A 14145-nucleotide genomic window follows, 5' to 3' on the forward strand; every position below is an offset into this window, starting at 1 on the left:
TCCCAGTTCGCTGTGGTTGGCTGTCAAGAGGCGGTTGGCTGATGACCAGGTCTTTACCTTCTTTGGGCTTTGTCAGAACTGAGGATGCTGAAGGCTACTCCTCCTGTGATGAATCAGCAACATTGTCCACCATTGTTCTGGCGACAGTTGCTCTCTGACACTAGTAGCCAAGCCTGCGGTACGAAGTGATGCTGTACAAAGAAGGTCAGAAAGTCTTAGATTTGGGTCGAAAACTGAAACGAAGCAGTGGTGTGTAATTTTACCCCACATTTGAAGTCTGTGTGGTGAAGTTGTTACTAGAACTTCTCCAGTTTATCCTCCAGAAGCTCCCCCTCCTCCCCAGAAAGCCTGGTGGAATGCTTAGGATTCTTAAAATAGATTATTTCAGAGCAATGTCTAGGTTCTCTGGTTTTTCTAAACTTAAGTCTCATCTTCATCCTCATAGTTTTAAATTCCCCTTTTACACTAATAATATATTTTAATTCTAGTTTTTAAAGTTTGTATATTCTCTAGTTTAGAATATGCATGCAGTCAATGATATTTATTTAACTCTATTAATATTCAGATCACTGTGCTATAAAGCAGTTTCTGATTATCAGGAATATAAGGTATTAAAGTCATGTGCATTAGCATATATTTGCATCTATAATATGTATTGCCAAAGCAAATCTCATTTTTAATTATCAAAAGTCCCAGCATTTCAATAACTTTGATAATTGGGAAAAACATGACCAAATGGCTTTATAGAGATGAATACACATAAGGAAAATTTTCTGGTGGAGCTAAAACGTCAAGAAAAAGAGAGGCTCAATGGCTTCAATGTGATTGTCGTTTAGTAATTTCTCCATTATAATTTATAAGATAGAAAGAAGCCACAACTTAATATATCTTGTTGCTTCTCAGCAAATGTCTGCTGAATTAAAATCAAGTAGGAAGAGATGAGTTGGAAAATCTATTTGTACTGAAATTGGTAGAGTAGGCTGATGTAAACAATTCAGTAAAACTGGTTTCCGAGTTTGTCTTTCTGGGACTAGAGAGATGGTTTCCAGTATCAGTCCTAACTTTCCTCCCGCTGAGTGGTCCTGAAGCCCAGTTAGACAGCTGTTCATTGTCACCGAGATGTGAGTGCCGCTTATTGCACCTCGATGGATGGCTATCTTGCCGTGCTGGTTATCGCTGTGGTTCATACTTGTGACAGCTGTGGAGAACTCTTTAATTGCTTCCCTCCCTTGGCAGCTTGCATAGTGTTTTTGGAACCATGGAAACTAGACCTCAGGAAAGAGGCTTCCAGGTCAGGTTCAGCTTGAATCATCTGAGTCCTGTGTCCTAAGTGTGCATTATTTTTTTAGCAACTGAGGTCTCCAAATCCTGAGAGGCAACCAACAACTACATCAATAGTCTATATTGTGTTGGGGGTCACTTGTACTGCCCTGACCAATCATTCAAAGAGAGAGTCTCTCCTGCTTAGTGTTTGGATACTTAAAATCCATTCTAGTGTTTCAACCACACACACACTCATTGAGTTTGAGTGAGTTAACTCCATGCCCCTCTAAGAATCGTGACCTGCATTTAATAATGAAAGAAAAATATTTACTAGAACTCACCGTAGATAGAGAGGCCCTGTTGTATCTACATGAGATGTGAAGAAAGACCATTTGTATTTCTCAGCAGAACTGCAGGAAGGTAGGAAATAATTCAATGATGAAGGCTTCTTTGCCGTCGAGAAGCAACCTGACATAGTGCGAAGGTTTTGAGACTCTAATGGTGCTGTCCAACACTTTAACAAGTTGCTGAATGTCTCTGGGTTTTAGTTTTCCCATTTAAAACAGAACCAATAAAGCAACACACAAGGATGAACTGGCAGAGTCCATCAGTGGCTCTCAGCCTTGGTTCACAAAAGGAACCTTCAGAAATCTTGGTCCAGGCTGAATTCTAGACTGGTTGCATTAGGACATTTGGTACTGGGAATGAGACTTCAGGTTTCTTTTTCTTAATTCACATTGTCTGTAAAAGCTTGATTGTAATTTCTAGAGCACAATGCATACTGTGTGGTAGGCGCCTGACACATGTCTGGTTACCTTGGACAAGCACCGCCCACATATGTAGTTCACCTTTCTTAGGCTGCTGACCAGGTGAAGAGGATGTATTTGGTTTGCATTTGTCATTCTGTCAAATAATGGATTAGTATTTGGCTGCCATAAAAAGAAAACATTGCTTAGTGACGTGGAAAGTGCTGGCTTGAACAATTAGGAGCTAAGATATTAGTAGCATTACTTAAATAATGCAATTGGCATATGCAAATGTTTATAGACTATACATAAGACTTAAATAGTTTAGATTAGAATGTGAACCTTAAATACTGCCTCATAGAGTAGGTACTGTACCAGTTCGATGTAGGTAAAGTCTTCAAATATGTAAGATCCGGATATTAGCAAGAGTAAACTGATATTATGTGGTGGAGCATGTGATATGTGTACATAGTATTTGGGTGGGCCTGTAAAATTTGGGAGAGGTACTGGGGCCATAATTGAAATGATGGAGATTGTTGTAATATCAGTATGAGCATCTGCTCTATGATCTCACGTTGGTGTCACTAGAATTAGATTATTTCCCCTGACACTATGGGACCATGACTGAAGAACTGTACGTCTAGAGAAATGCCCAGTCCTTTACATTTTTAACCTTTGTTAGGATGTAGTTGAGTTTACTCAATAGTAGAAATGTACTCTCTGTTCATAGAGAACGGGGACCGCTTTCTGAGTCTAACCTTTCAGTAAAGGGTCAAAGGGTCATTTGTTTTCAGAGCTCACCAAAGTGAATAACCCAAGTCAGAAATAATCCATGCAAATTGAATTTTAGAATTTGTGAGAAGCAGTCAGAGCTACATCTCGGAGAGACTGACGTGTATTGTCAGTGTGAATATCTGCAGTCTTATGCACCCCTTCTAATTTTCAAATTATCCCCTTGACACTGTGGAACCATGTGAGTCTCTTATATTTAAAAGTTGGAATGGAGCATGTACTACAGATAGATTTTTGAACAATGTTGCCAGAGGCTCAGTGACTTAAGATTGATAATAAAACAAACTCATAGATGCTAATAAAATCATACATTCCTGTGTGACTGATAAAGTAGACTAGAATTTATCCACAGTCCCTTCCATCAACCTTCCATTTGCTCTTTTCCCTTACAGTATTTCCATTTCTCTGTGAAAGCTAACTACATTCTTTTGAAGAACTTTTACAGATAAACAGTATATGATATAAATCTTTTCCTTTTTGTTACTGCTTTTTTATTAAAGAGTTTGAGCATTTTTTTTTATGAATATAAAAGAAACCATGGAGGTCTTGCTCATGGGAGTACACATGTATGTTGTTCTTTTTAAAGCTGTTATGTCCTGAAGCCAACTTTATTGGTATCTGGGGTTGGACATGGTGGGGAGCCTTCAATGCAGGGGTCAGCCATGGTAGGGACTATGAATTTGGAACGTAATAGGGACGTGTCTAGCCTGTAGCAGGAGGAACTGCTCTCCCCCCCACTTCTCTCTCTCCAAAGAGATGGTGTTAGAATTGGGTCCTATAAAACCCAGAATAGCTTTACATGACATACTTAATTATTCTCAACTCCATCCTTTGTAAGCTGAAGGGGAAAGTCTCTACCGAATAGGCTTTTTGTGTTATTGTAGAGGACATAGAGATTAAGGCTCTGAATGGTAAAGTAAAATTCTCTGCTTACAAGTGGTAAGATGCCAGTCTTACTGCCTCTAGTGCACATTGTCATGTTTATCTGCAGAACAGAAACCATTACGGTACACGACTCAGAGGGGTTAGATTTTATTACACAGCCTATTTAAACACGCAACACAGTGCTTGTGTTCCTCCATCCATGCATTCAGCAAACACCTATCTGGTACCTAACACGCTCCAGGAGCTTTCCCGGGTGTTGGGAATATGTGAGCAGAAGCAAACACAGTCCTCTTATCTGTAAGTTTATAGTCCACCGGAGAGGGCTAGAATTAGGCTTGAAAGGGACCAAAGGCTGTTATTGTGCCACCAGAATGTGAATTCTACCTGAACACAGCTAGGGACAGGAGGGCTTGCCTTCTAGAGGGAAGGATGGGATGTGCAAAGTCTGTGTAAGTTAGAAGAGACAAGTGATTGGAGCACAGTGAAAGGCAATGTGGCTCAGGGTCTCACTGGAAAGACAGGAGAGAAGCAGGCATCTGGATCTGATGGATGTCCCCCCAGGGAGGGGAGTCTTTGGAAATGGCTTGCCAGAAGCATTCAGAGTGAGGTATTTGTTGTAGGAATTAGAAAGAAGTCATCAAGTTCTTGCATCTCTGCATCTTGTGGTAAATCAATAGGGCTGTCAGGCAAATTACAACACCTGGGCATGACTTGGGAAGCAAAGGTGAAAACCAACCTTTGTCAGACTTACTCTATGTACCCCTGATAGTGTGGTTGACCTCTATGAGCGATGGAGTCATGTACGTCTGTGCCTATCTGAAGAAGCCTGGATGTGCCAGGTTTGGAGAGGCTGAAAGAGAAGATTCTGTAATAGCTAGGATAGCTACATGTTTAGACACTTCCCCGTGTCAAGAAAGACAGAAGCAGAGCAGGGCTAGCACGTGGGGGAGGCACAGTGCCTAGTCCCCTATACTTACTCTTACAACATAATAGCAATCTTAATAATGCATGCTGATTTATTCAGTGGCTGTCCCTAACCTGAAACCAGGCAAGGATGGGACTCACAGGAAACATTAGCTTAAGCACCTGTCCACCAAAGATCATTTTTAATTAGACATTGGTTGTTTTCATGTGAGCTTTGGAAAGTCACCAGAGTTATGCGAGCCAGCTGGAGGGTGATTAGTTAAGGTGTAGGGAGGGAGGATGGAAGAGTAATATTAGATTCACATTCTGGAGTCCTGCAAAGAAAGTATCATTCTGGTTTAATGTGTGGTGGAGTGTTGAGTGGATTTGCAGGAGTGTAATTATCGGGGTCTCCGAGAATATCTGGGAAAAATAAAACCAAAATTATGAAAGCTATTAATTGTTGAAGAAAATGGATTGGAAAAAAATTGAGTAGATAGAAATACTTCTGTTAGGAACTTGTAAATGGTCCTAGTGAGAGATGAGAACATCTAGGATTAGAGGTGGCAACAAGGAAGGATGAGTCCTGAGATGCCCTGGTCCTGGAGAGCTCAGAGTTGGTGATGGGATTCCTACATGTTGGGGCAGAGGAAAGTGTCGAGGCCACGGACTGGTTCTTGACCCTGAGTTTACAGTGGCGTGGAGAATACCTAGATGGAAATGTCTGGTAGGGACGTCACATTCAATCAGTCATTGCTATAGGACCAGGATCATCAGTAGCAGAGAAATATAAGTTTGCAACATACTCATCACTGGCTTCCTTTCCTGGGCCTTAAGGATCACCTCTGCTTTATGGTTTATGCAGCTGCTTCCCCGGCACAGAGAACTGTCTTTTCACACCTCTGCCCCACTCTTTAAATCTTTGTGTAATCACATGATTTCCCTCCTCCTCCTCCTTCTGTTAATTCCACATCCTTCCAGTTCCTAGTGATCCCTGGTGTCCCTATTTCGGGGATCAACAAGCTTTATTTGCACAGTCAAATAGTTGTAGCAATTCCAGTCTGCCTTTTAAGGGTCTGAGTGTCTGGGGACAATGCACAAAGGAGACTACTGTGTCCACTAAGTCTGGATTTTCAAAACATGTTTGGAACAGACTTGACCTATGACCCCTTTACCAGTCCATCATGTGCTTCATTGTCTCCTTTATTTTCAATCGTCTTCAATCTCCTGACTAGAACATGACCAAAATTTTGAAATTGTCTCCCTCTGCTCCTGCTTTATCAATGTTCATTGTAAAATTCTTTTTTATTTTTCCCTTGAAGGTCTCCTTTTCTTTTATAGTTAAATATTAAAAATCTGACTTTTTGTACTGCTGTCTCAAAAATAGTCATGATCTCTTCTTTTTAGAGTAAGACGAATTCCTCCTGCTCTCTCCTCAAATATCTGTCTACACAATGCCCTTGGAAAGGTAAGGAAGAAGTCTCCAATGAGAGGTCTCAGCAACAGTGTGTGCACACCGTGTCCTTGCTATTCCCCTAATGTCCATGACCTTGTGGTCTCCACATTGTTGTCCTGTCTCCAATGACTGCCTGTCACATTAGATAAAGACTTTTCATCTGGAATATACAAAGAATTCATGAGATTCAATAAGATGAATTCTATTAAAAATGGGCCTAAGCCTTTAGCAAACTCTTTACAAAGGATGATCCGCACAGTCCTCGGCTTGCAAAGGGAGATGCATTAGCTGCGTTATTAAGCCTCACCAACCACAGCACAGATGAGGTAAAAAAACAGTCCTCCAATGGCCAGACTCTAAAACACTGACACCATAAAAATGCAGGTATGTAGAGGACCAGGAGTGCTCATTGCTTGCTGACATCAAGAAATTAAGAAAAGGTGCAAACATCTTGGAATCAGTGTTTTTGAAGTAGGCGGTGTCTTTTATACCTGGCCCTCTCTGGAATAAACCATCAGTCTATTAATTTACCAGTGGCATGAATTATTTATTCATATCTGAAGATAGAGATCTAAATCTTTTTCAAAGACCTCATTCGTAGAATCTCATAATAAGGGTTCTGTTTAGGGCTAGAGCCGAGTCAATGCCCGCAGTGCCCTGCTCATTGTCCCCAGTGTCTTAGCACCTCACCCTTCTCTCCCTGCCTTAGTATACTTCAGCCGTGCCTTTCTCTACCTGAGGGTGTTTAAGGCACCACTGGAGGATGTAGGACTGGGGGGTCTTTGCCATTCCTGGCCTTCTCCATGCACCCCCTTTCTCTACTGTCCAAGGTCAGGAGGCTGTGAGAGTTAATTCTGCATCACTTCTGCAGGAACCTCCAACTCGTGGTTGGTGTCAGATGCACTAACTCTGAACCCCTGTGCTTTATGCTGATTGTCTGCGTTTCCTAGGGGACTAAGCCCAGCTGCTCACAGCGGAGCTGACCCTTTGTATTGCCTGTCCTTCCTTGTCTCCCTTCTCTGCTCCACTTAACCATATTTTCTGCAACTTCCCCATACTTCTGGTGTTTGAATCCTTGCTTCTGAGGAGCACGAACTAAGCCCAACAAGAGGTCAAGAAGAGTCAACTCCCACGTCTTCAAAGTTTCTTTCCTCCACCACCTCCTCCTCCTATACCTGCTCCTTCTTTCTCTCATCTTACTCCTCTTCCTCCCTGTTCTCCCTTTCTCTTCCCCTGAGTACTAAGTAACTCAGGACCTTGTGCACATTAAACAAGATCTCTACTACTGATCTCTATCCCTGACCGCATCTTAGTATCTGTAAAAATTGTAGATGTCTTCATTTTCACCTACTTGCTAGTGATTTCTCAAACCTGACATGGCAAAGAAAGCTCCAATCAGAACCTGAAAAACAAGCCACTTCCACATTGATTTCAGCAGTGTGCTTTCTCTCTCTTCATTTGTAATGGGGAAAGAAACATTTTAGCTGAATTCAGTAAGTCAGCGTGCTCCTCCTTTGCTCTGACTGCAGTGTGAATAGCACAGCATACAGATATAACTTGCGTTTGTAACATCACCGTTAGTTATTTTTACCCGATGATCTCAGGCTTGGCTTGAATACCTGGAATCTGGGATCAGCTTGTTTACATTTTGATTTACTCTGGAAGTGTTAACCTTAGAGGTGGTTCAACACATATTTCAAGGACTGAAGTAAACTCAGAATGCCGTGACTCACCTTTGTAATCCTTCCGTACTACTTAGGAGTCACTCTTCTGGAAGAAGCCAAATTTGTTCCCTATTAAGACAGATCTTTATTGATACAGTTTATCAAAATTCACCCTGGCGTATGATTCATGATTATTTTCATAATGTTGTAACACAGGTGGATAGAAATGGCATATTTACTCAGAATCAGTAAATCAAAGTAAATATTAAGCTTTACAATTTGTTCATCGATGCATGGAAAAATAAATATTATTTCATTTCATATGAATCATTTATTCACTGCCTTGCTCAAATAATTATATCTTCTCAAACTAGTGAAATCTTTTCATAGTCTGCTTTAATAAACATGTGATAACCCATTATTTACTATATTAATTGAATACATTTAGATTGTTTACAATTTGCTGCTTTCCTTTTTTATTTTCTAATTTTAATCGATTCATTTATTTTTAATGTGCATAAGTGTTTAATGTGCATGTATACACACACACATGTATATATTAAGGGGTGGGGGAGTGTGTGTGTAGTGCCTACAGAGCCCAGTGAGGGCATGGAATTCCTAGAACTAGAGTTATAGATGCTCCTGAGCTGCCGTAGGAATAGAACCTGGGTCCTCTGCAAGAGTAGCCAGTGATCTTAATTGCTGAGTCAGCTCTCTGGAGTTTGGTATTTTTTTTTAATCTGCTATTGTCTTTATTTTCTTTTTCTTTGTTTTTATTGATTTTTATTGAGCTCTACATTTTTTCTCTGCTTCCCTCCCTGCCTCTCCCCTCCCCTCTTCAACCCTTCCCTAAAGTCCTCATGCTCCCAATTTACTCAGGAGATCTTGTCTTTTTCTACTTCCCATGTAGATTAGATCTATGTAAGACTCTCTTAGTTTCCTCATTGTTGTCTAAGTTCTCTGGAATTGTGGTTTGTAGGCTGGTTTTCTTTGCTTTATGTTTAAAAACCACTTATGAGTGAGTACATGTGATAATTGTCTTTCTGGGTCTGGGTTACCTCACTCAAAATAATGCTTTATAGCTCCATCCATTTTCCTGCAGAATTTAAGATGTCATTATTTTTTCCTGCTGTGCAGTACTCCATTGTGTAAATGTACCAGATTTTCCTTATCTATTCTTCGGTTGAGGAGCATTTAGGTTGTTTCCAGGTTCTGGCTATGACAAACAAAGCTGATCGAGCACATGTCCTTGTGGCACGATTGAGCATCCTTTGGGTATATACCCAAAAGTGGTATTACTGGGTCTTGAGGAAGGTTGTTTCCTAATTTTCAGAGAAATCGCCACACTGACATCCAAAGGGGGCTGTACCAGCTTGCATTCCCACCAGCAATGCAGAAGTGTTCCCTTTACCCCACATCCTCTCCAGCATAAGTTGTCATCAGTGTTTTTGATCTTGGCCATTCTTACAGGTGTAAGATGGAATCTCAGAGTTTTTTTGATTTGCATTTCTCTGATGACTAAGGATGTTGAACATTTCCTTAAGTGTTTTTCAGCCATTTTAGATTCCTCTGAGAGTTGTTGAGAGTTCTCTGTTTAGGTCTGTACTGCATTTTTTATTTTAAAGAGTAGCTCGGCATGCTCCAACACTTGAGATGATTTTCTTAGGACTAGTTTCTGAACTTGGAATCCTTAACCTAAGGCATGCATATATGTGACCTAATTAACCTAGACACACACATATATGACCTAATTGAGGATTTTCAGTGTTTTGGGTGACTTTTCAGACTCTTTGTTACTGATGGTCTAGAGACCATGGATTACCTTCAGGTGAAGCAACAGCTTCCATTGCTTTCAGTTTATTTCAATAATTTGCGATGCTCATTTTTCTAATTTTATAGCAGTAAAGTCAGTTATTCATAAAGTAATGATTTATGAATCAATGAGACATATGAGACAATAATTTACTGTTGTGTTTTGAGGTATGCTATTTGTAAATATCATTTCAAATTTAGTATCACCACACTGAGTCAGTATAATCTAGAAAGTAAATTAAGAAAACTTGGCACTGTCCACCATGGCACACTCTGCTTTAGTGCACTCGCTTCCTTTCTGGGAATATAAATATTTCATTTGCCAAGGAATTCCATCACCTTCATGCTGTCTTTTCCAAAGTAATATAACCAAGGAACTGCTGACATTGGATTTTGTCAAGTGGTATTTCTGTGCTCAAGTGGAGAAAATAGAAACAATAAAATTGAATAGAAGCACTTTGCAGCTGTTGTTTAAAATGATAAAGTTTAAAGAAATATTCATGGTGGAAAGATAGCTAGTCAGTTAAAAGCACTTGATCTTCTTCTAGAGAATTCAGGTTTCACTCCCGGCACTCTCATGACGGCTCACAGTTCTAGGGGATCTAACACCCTTTTTTGGCCTTTGTGGGCACCCGGCATGCATCTGGTACACAAAAATACATGGAAGCAACACACACATACATACATATACACACATACACACACATATACACAAACATACACACATATTTATAGAGTGCTACATTGTGCAGACGTGTGTTAGTCAAAGAAAAATTCCTCTTTCATATTTTTTTTCCTATTTTATATTATAAGCATGAATGGTCTTCTCCTGAGAGTAAAGAGTTGGTCCTGAAATAAATGTCGCCAGTTCTTATTAATATCTTTAAGAAGAATAAGTTGGCTGGGCGGTGGTGGCGCACGCCTTTAATCCCAGCACTCGGGAGGCAGAGGCAGGCGGGTCTCTGTGAGTTCGAGACCAGCCTGGTCAACAAGAGCTAGTTCCAGGACAGGCTCCAAAAGAAAACCACGGAGAAACCCTGTCTCGAAAAACAAAACAAACAAACAAACAAAAAAAGAATAAGTTGTATGGATTTTAAGTAAAATATAATAAATAAAACAGTAAGAAAGGACAGGAGCTGGGAATGGTGGCTTATGCTTGTAATCCTAGGACCCAGGGGGCTGAGATACGAGGACTGCAGCCAAGCTGAGGCTCTGCCCGGACTACAAAGCAAAGCTTTGTTTCAACAAGCAACATCCACAAAGAATAAAGGGAGGACCTCCTTTAAACAACCTTAATGCCTGTTCCTAATGTTCTTCCTGCAACTTGGCTCCTCACGTGGCATAGGAGAACATCACTTAACAGTTGTGTGCACTAGGTTTATGAAGTCCTGTTTTTCCTTCGCAACCTCAGATGAGGCCTGCATGGGAAGATAACAACGGAGAACCTGTGCATAGGAAAGATGAGTCAGCTCCCGGCCCCAGTGTTACAAGAATCAAAAGAAGTGTAGCATCCCAGGCTCCTATTCTAGCTGGCTGTGATGGTTAATATTGACTGTCAACTTTGCAGCGTCTAGATTCACTTAGGAGACAATGCCCCAGGCTTGCTAGGAAGGATTATCTCAATTAAATTAATTGAGGAGCAATGGTTTGCCTCAGCTGTGGACGCCACCATTCCATGGGAGAGTTAGCTCAGCCCCAGCATTCATCGTGAACAGCTTCCTGCCTGTAGATCGGTGTGACCAACTGGCTGCAAGCTCCTATAGCTATGACTCACTCGTCATGATGGACTGTGCACTCAAACTAGGAACCAGACTCAATTCTTTCATCCTTAAGTTGCTTTTGTTGGGCATTTTGTTGCAATAATGAAACAAGTAACTAAAAAAAAAAAAAAAAAAAGAATCTCTGAGTCTTCCACTGAACATAGTGCAGATTCATATATGTGCATATATTATGCTTGAAATAAAATCTGCTTTGGCCTGGAATTCAGCTGTTTCCTAACATTAACTACTAAAAACCAAGAAGTAAATAAAATGGACCCCTGGTTAGCCAGAGTGACTTCTCCACTGAAACCATTAATCACAGGCAGTTTACACTGGACTTATTATACTTAAAATGCTTGTTTTTGGTGAGTGAGTGAGGAGCAGAGGTTGTGTGGATGATAAGGGGAGGAAAAAACGTCAGGGAAGCTCATTTGGGAGACAAGAGAGCAGAGCTGCTACTCAGGGCTCATGTTTCTCTGGCCAATGCCGATGTGACCTGGGATCCGAGCTATAAGCAGCTGTGGCATTGACCTTCACATTGCCCCCACGGTTGTTACTGTTGCGGTGGAGTCAAGGGCATGGTGCTGTTTTATACTTTGCTTCCAACCCAGACAGTGTCCTCCAGCACCAATGATGCTGGTTGTCATGACTCCCACCCAGGGGCCTGCGGCATTGATTGGCTGATGTCCCTGGGGAATGGTGCTGTAGGGACTGCCTTGGGCTACAATGCCAATTCTATCTCATACCCTCAAGCACAGCAATTGCCCATAAAAGCTAATATAGTTCAGGGTATTTTTCAGAACTGAAGCAGTTGGTTTGCATGGTTTTGTGCAATTTTGTCACTTTTTTTTAATCAAGAAGAACAGCTAACAATGCTTTCACTTGGGTCCAATTTTAGCCAGAATTTTATAAAGCGGTATTTTGAGGGAGAAGTGAGTTAGAAGCCCTCTGTTGATGGTGAGTGGCTAGCTTTTGTTTTCCTTTACTTTCTCTCCAGAATCAACGTTGTTAGAATGTGTAAACTAGAAACAATCCAAGTTGCACTCTTTCAGGCTTGAGTGCCCGTGTACACGGTACGGATTGTCGGCATTAGACTGGCTGTGGGCGAGGATTTTGGGGTCTGTCAGTCTCCTGCCCTGAGCCACTGCGGCGCTGATGCTCTTGCTCTGCAACCTCAGAACTGTGCTCTTGAGCTCACATTGTCAAGGTCAGGCTGCTGGAGGGCCGAGGGCCTCACCCTAGCCCAGGGCTGAGGCGTGGCGTGAGTCACACACTCTTCTCACCTGGAGGATGTTGCCCAGCAAGCTGGTTCTGCAGGGAATTATGATGCTGGATGCGGAGTGAGAACCTCAGGGCTTAAAGGAGCTGTTGCTCTCATTAATTTTTTACACTAGAAATAGTGATAGCCGGTAAGCCACCATTTTCCAGCCAAGATGAAATTTCATTGCTAGACACAACGTTACCTCATTTACTCGAGAAAACAAAACTTGTGCAGTTCAAATATGCAAAAGTACTTTTAAAAGTCCTGCCTTTTATTTTATACACACTGGAAGTGACTTTAAGGACAGCTCTTACTTTGCACTATTTCTATGCATTCAAAAAAGGAAAAATATAAGTAAGACAAACTGGTTAATGTCTCCCCCTTAGAGGACAGATTCTTTTGAGTCATTCTCTGATTCACATTGTCTGACTTGGCTATGAGGAGTGGATGGTGCAGCCCAGGGGTGAGGGTGATGCATAGAATTCCAGCATTTGGGAGGCCCAAGTGGGAGTATTTCCAGTCTGAGAACAGCCTTGGGGCTATGTAATGGGATGGTCTAAAGGAAAGAGAAAGAGGGAAGCATGAAAGGAAGGGAAGGGGGAGGCAGGCATGGAGAAAGGGAGTAAGTTTACATTTTGGGGTATTTTGGGGATAAGTTTACATTTGGGGGTATTTGGGGCTATGTTCTTGTTCTATGTTGGTATGGGGTTTTCTCTGTAGTAACTGATGTCAGTGCTGCTGATTTAGATGTGTATGAATTGATGGAGATAACCATGTCAGGATTGCTCCCTTGCAGTAGGGATAAATCCTGGTGTCACTGCCAGTGGCCCCTCAGTCTGCCCCAGCCATGTAACTCTCAACCACATTCAGAGGGACTAGTTTGGTCCTATGGTTGCTCCTTCCCATTCAGGCTGACATTGGTGAGCTCCCATTAGCTCAGGTAGACTGTTTCAGTACCCATCATGGTCTTGCTGGGGAGTTGGTTACTCACCTCCTGGTCCGCTCTATGCCATCTTTGATTGCCTTCTTAACTGTAGGTGAATTTGTCAGCTGATGAGAAAGAATTAGAAGGGCCTGAAATTTTTTTTTGTCATTCCCACAATTTCTGTATCATCTTTACCCCCAATACACTGTGCAGGACGTACAAATTATAGGATTATAGGTCAAAGGGTTTGTGGCTAGGTTGGTTCCAATCCCTCATCTAGAATTTTTGCCCGATTACCAGAGATGTCCAATTCAGGCTTTGTATCCTCTCTTGTTAGATCTCTAAGCAAGGGCCACCCTCATAGATTGTTTGGAATTTCCATTGTACTAGGTGAAATGCATTATTTCCTGTAGAATGATTTGGAACTTATGGATGCAGAGTATATTGCCAAGTTCTGTGGAGAGTGCAGAATGTCTATATTTGCTTCTAAGAGGCTTATACTCTAGTGGTTCAACGAAGAGATTCAAATGAAATGCTCAAATAATCGAATAGCAGAAAATAGTAATGTATGGAGGGCATTTAAATTACACACTAAATGTACATTGTTGTAAGGTTCATCTTTTCTATGTTATTAACAGTCTTTTCTGCCCAATGGATTGACTGAAAACAGATTAAGTT

General features: G+C 41.3%; 1 protein-coding gene across 2 annotated transcripts in view; it reads left to right on the forward strand.

The window, feature by feature from the left end:
- The window catches only part of Ttll7 (tubulin tyrosine ligase like 7), a 107741-nt gene that overhangs the window by 14660 nt on the left and 78936 nt on the right, over positions 1–14145 (forward strand). Inside the window, exon 2 of one of the 2 annotated variants that reach the window (XM_057793180.1) lies at positions 5997–6057. The exons of the other annotated variant lie outside the window; for it this stretch is intronic. The gene's annotated coding sequence lies outside the window, so the exon portion shown is untranslated. The remainder of the gene's footprint in view (positions 1–5996; positions 6058–14145) is intronic. 2 annotated transcript variants of the gene reach the window in all.

This window comes from Chionomys nivalis, chromosome 18, assembly GCF_950005125.1.
Source record: "Chionomys nivalis chromosome 18, mChiNiv1.1, whole genome shotgun sequence".
Taxonomy (NCBI): Eukaryota; Metazoa; Chordata; class Mammalia; order Rodentia; family Cricetidae; genus Chionomys; species Chionomys nivalis.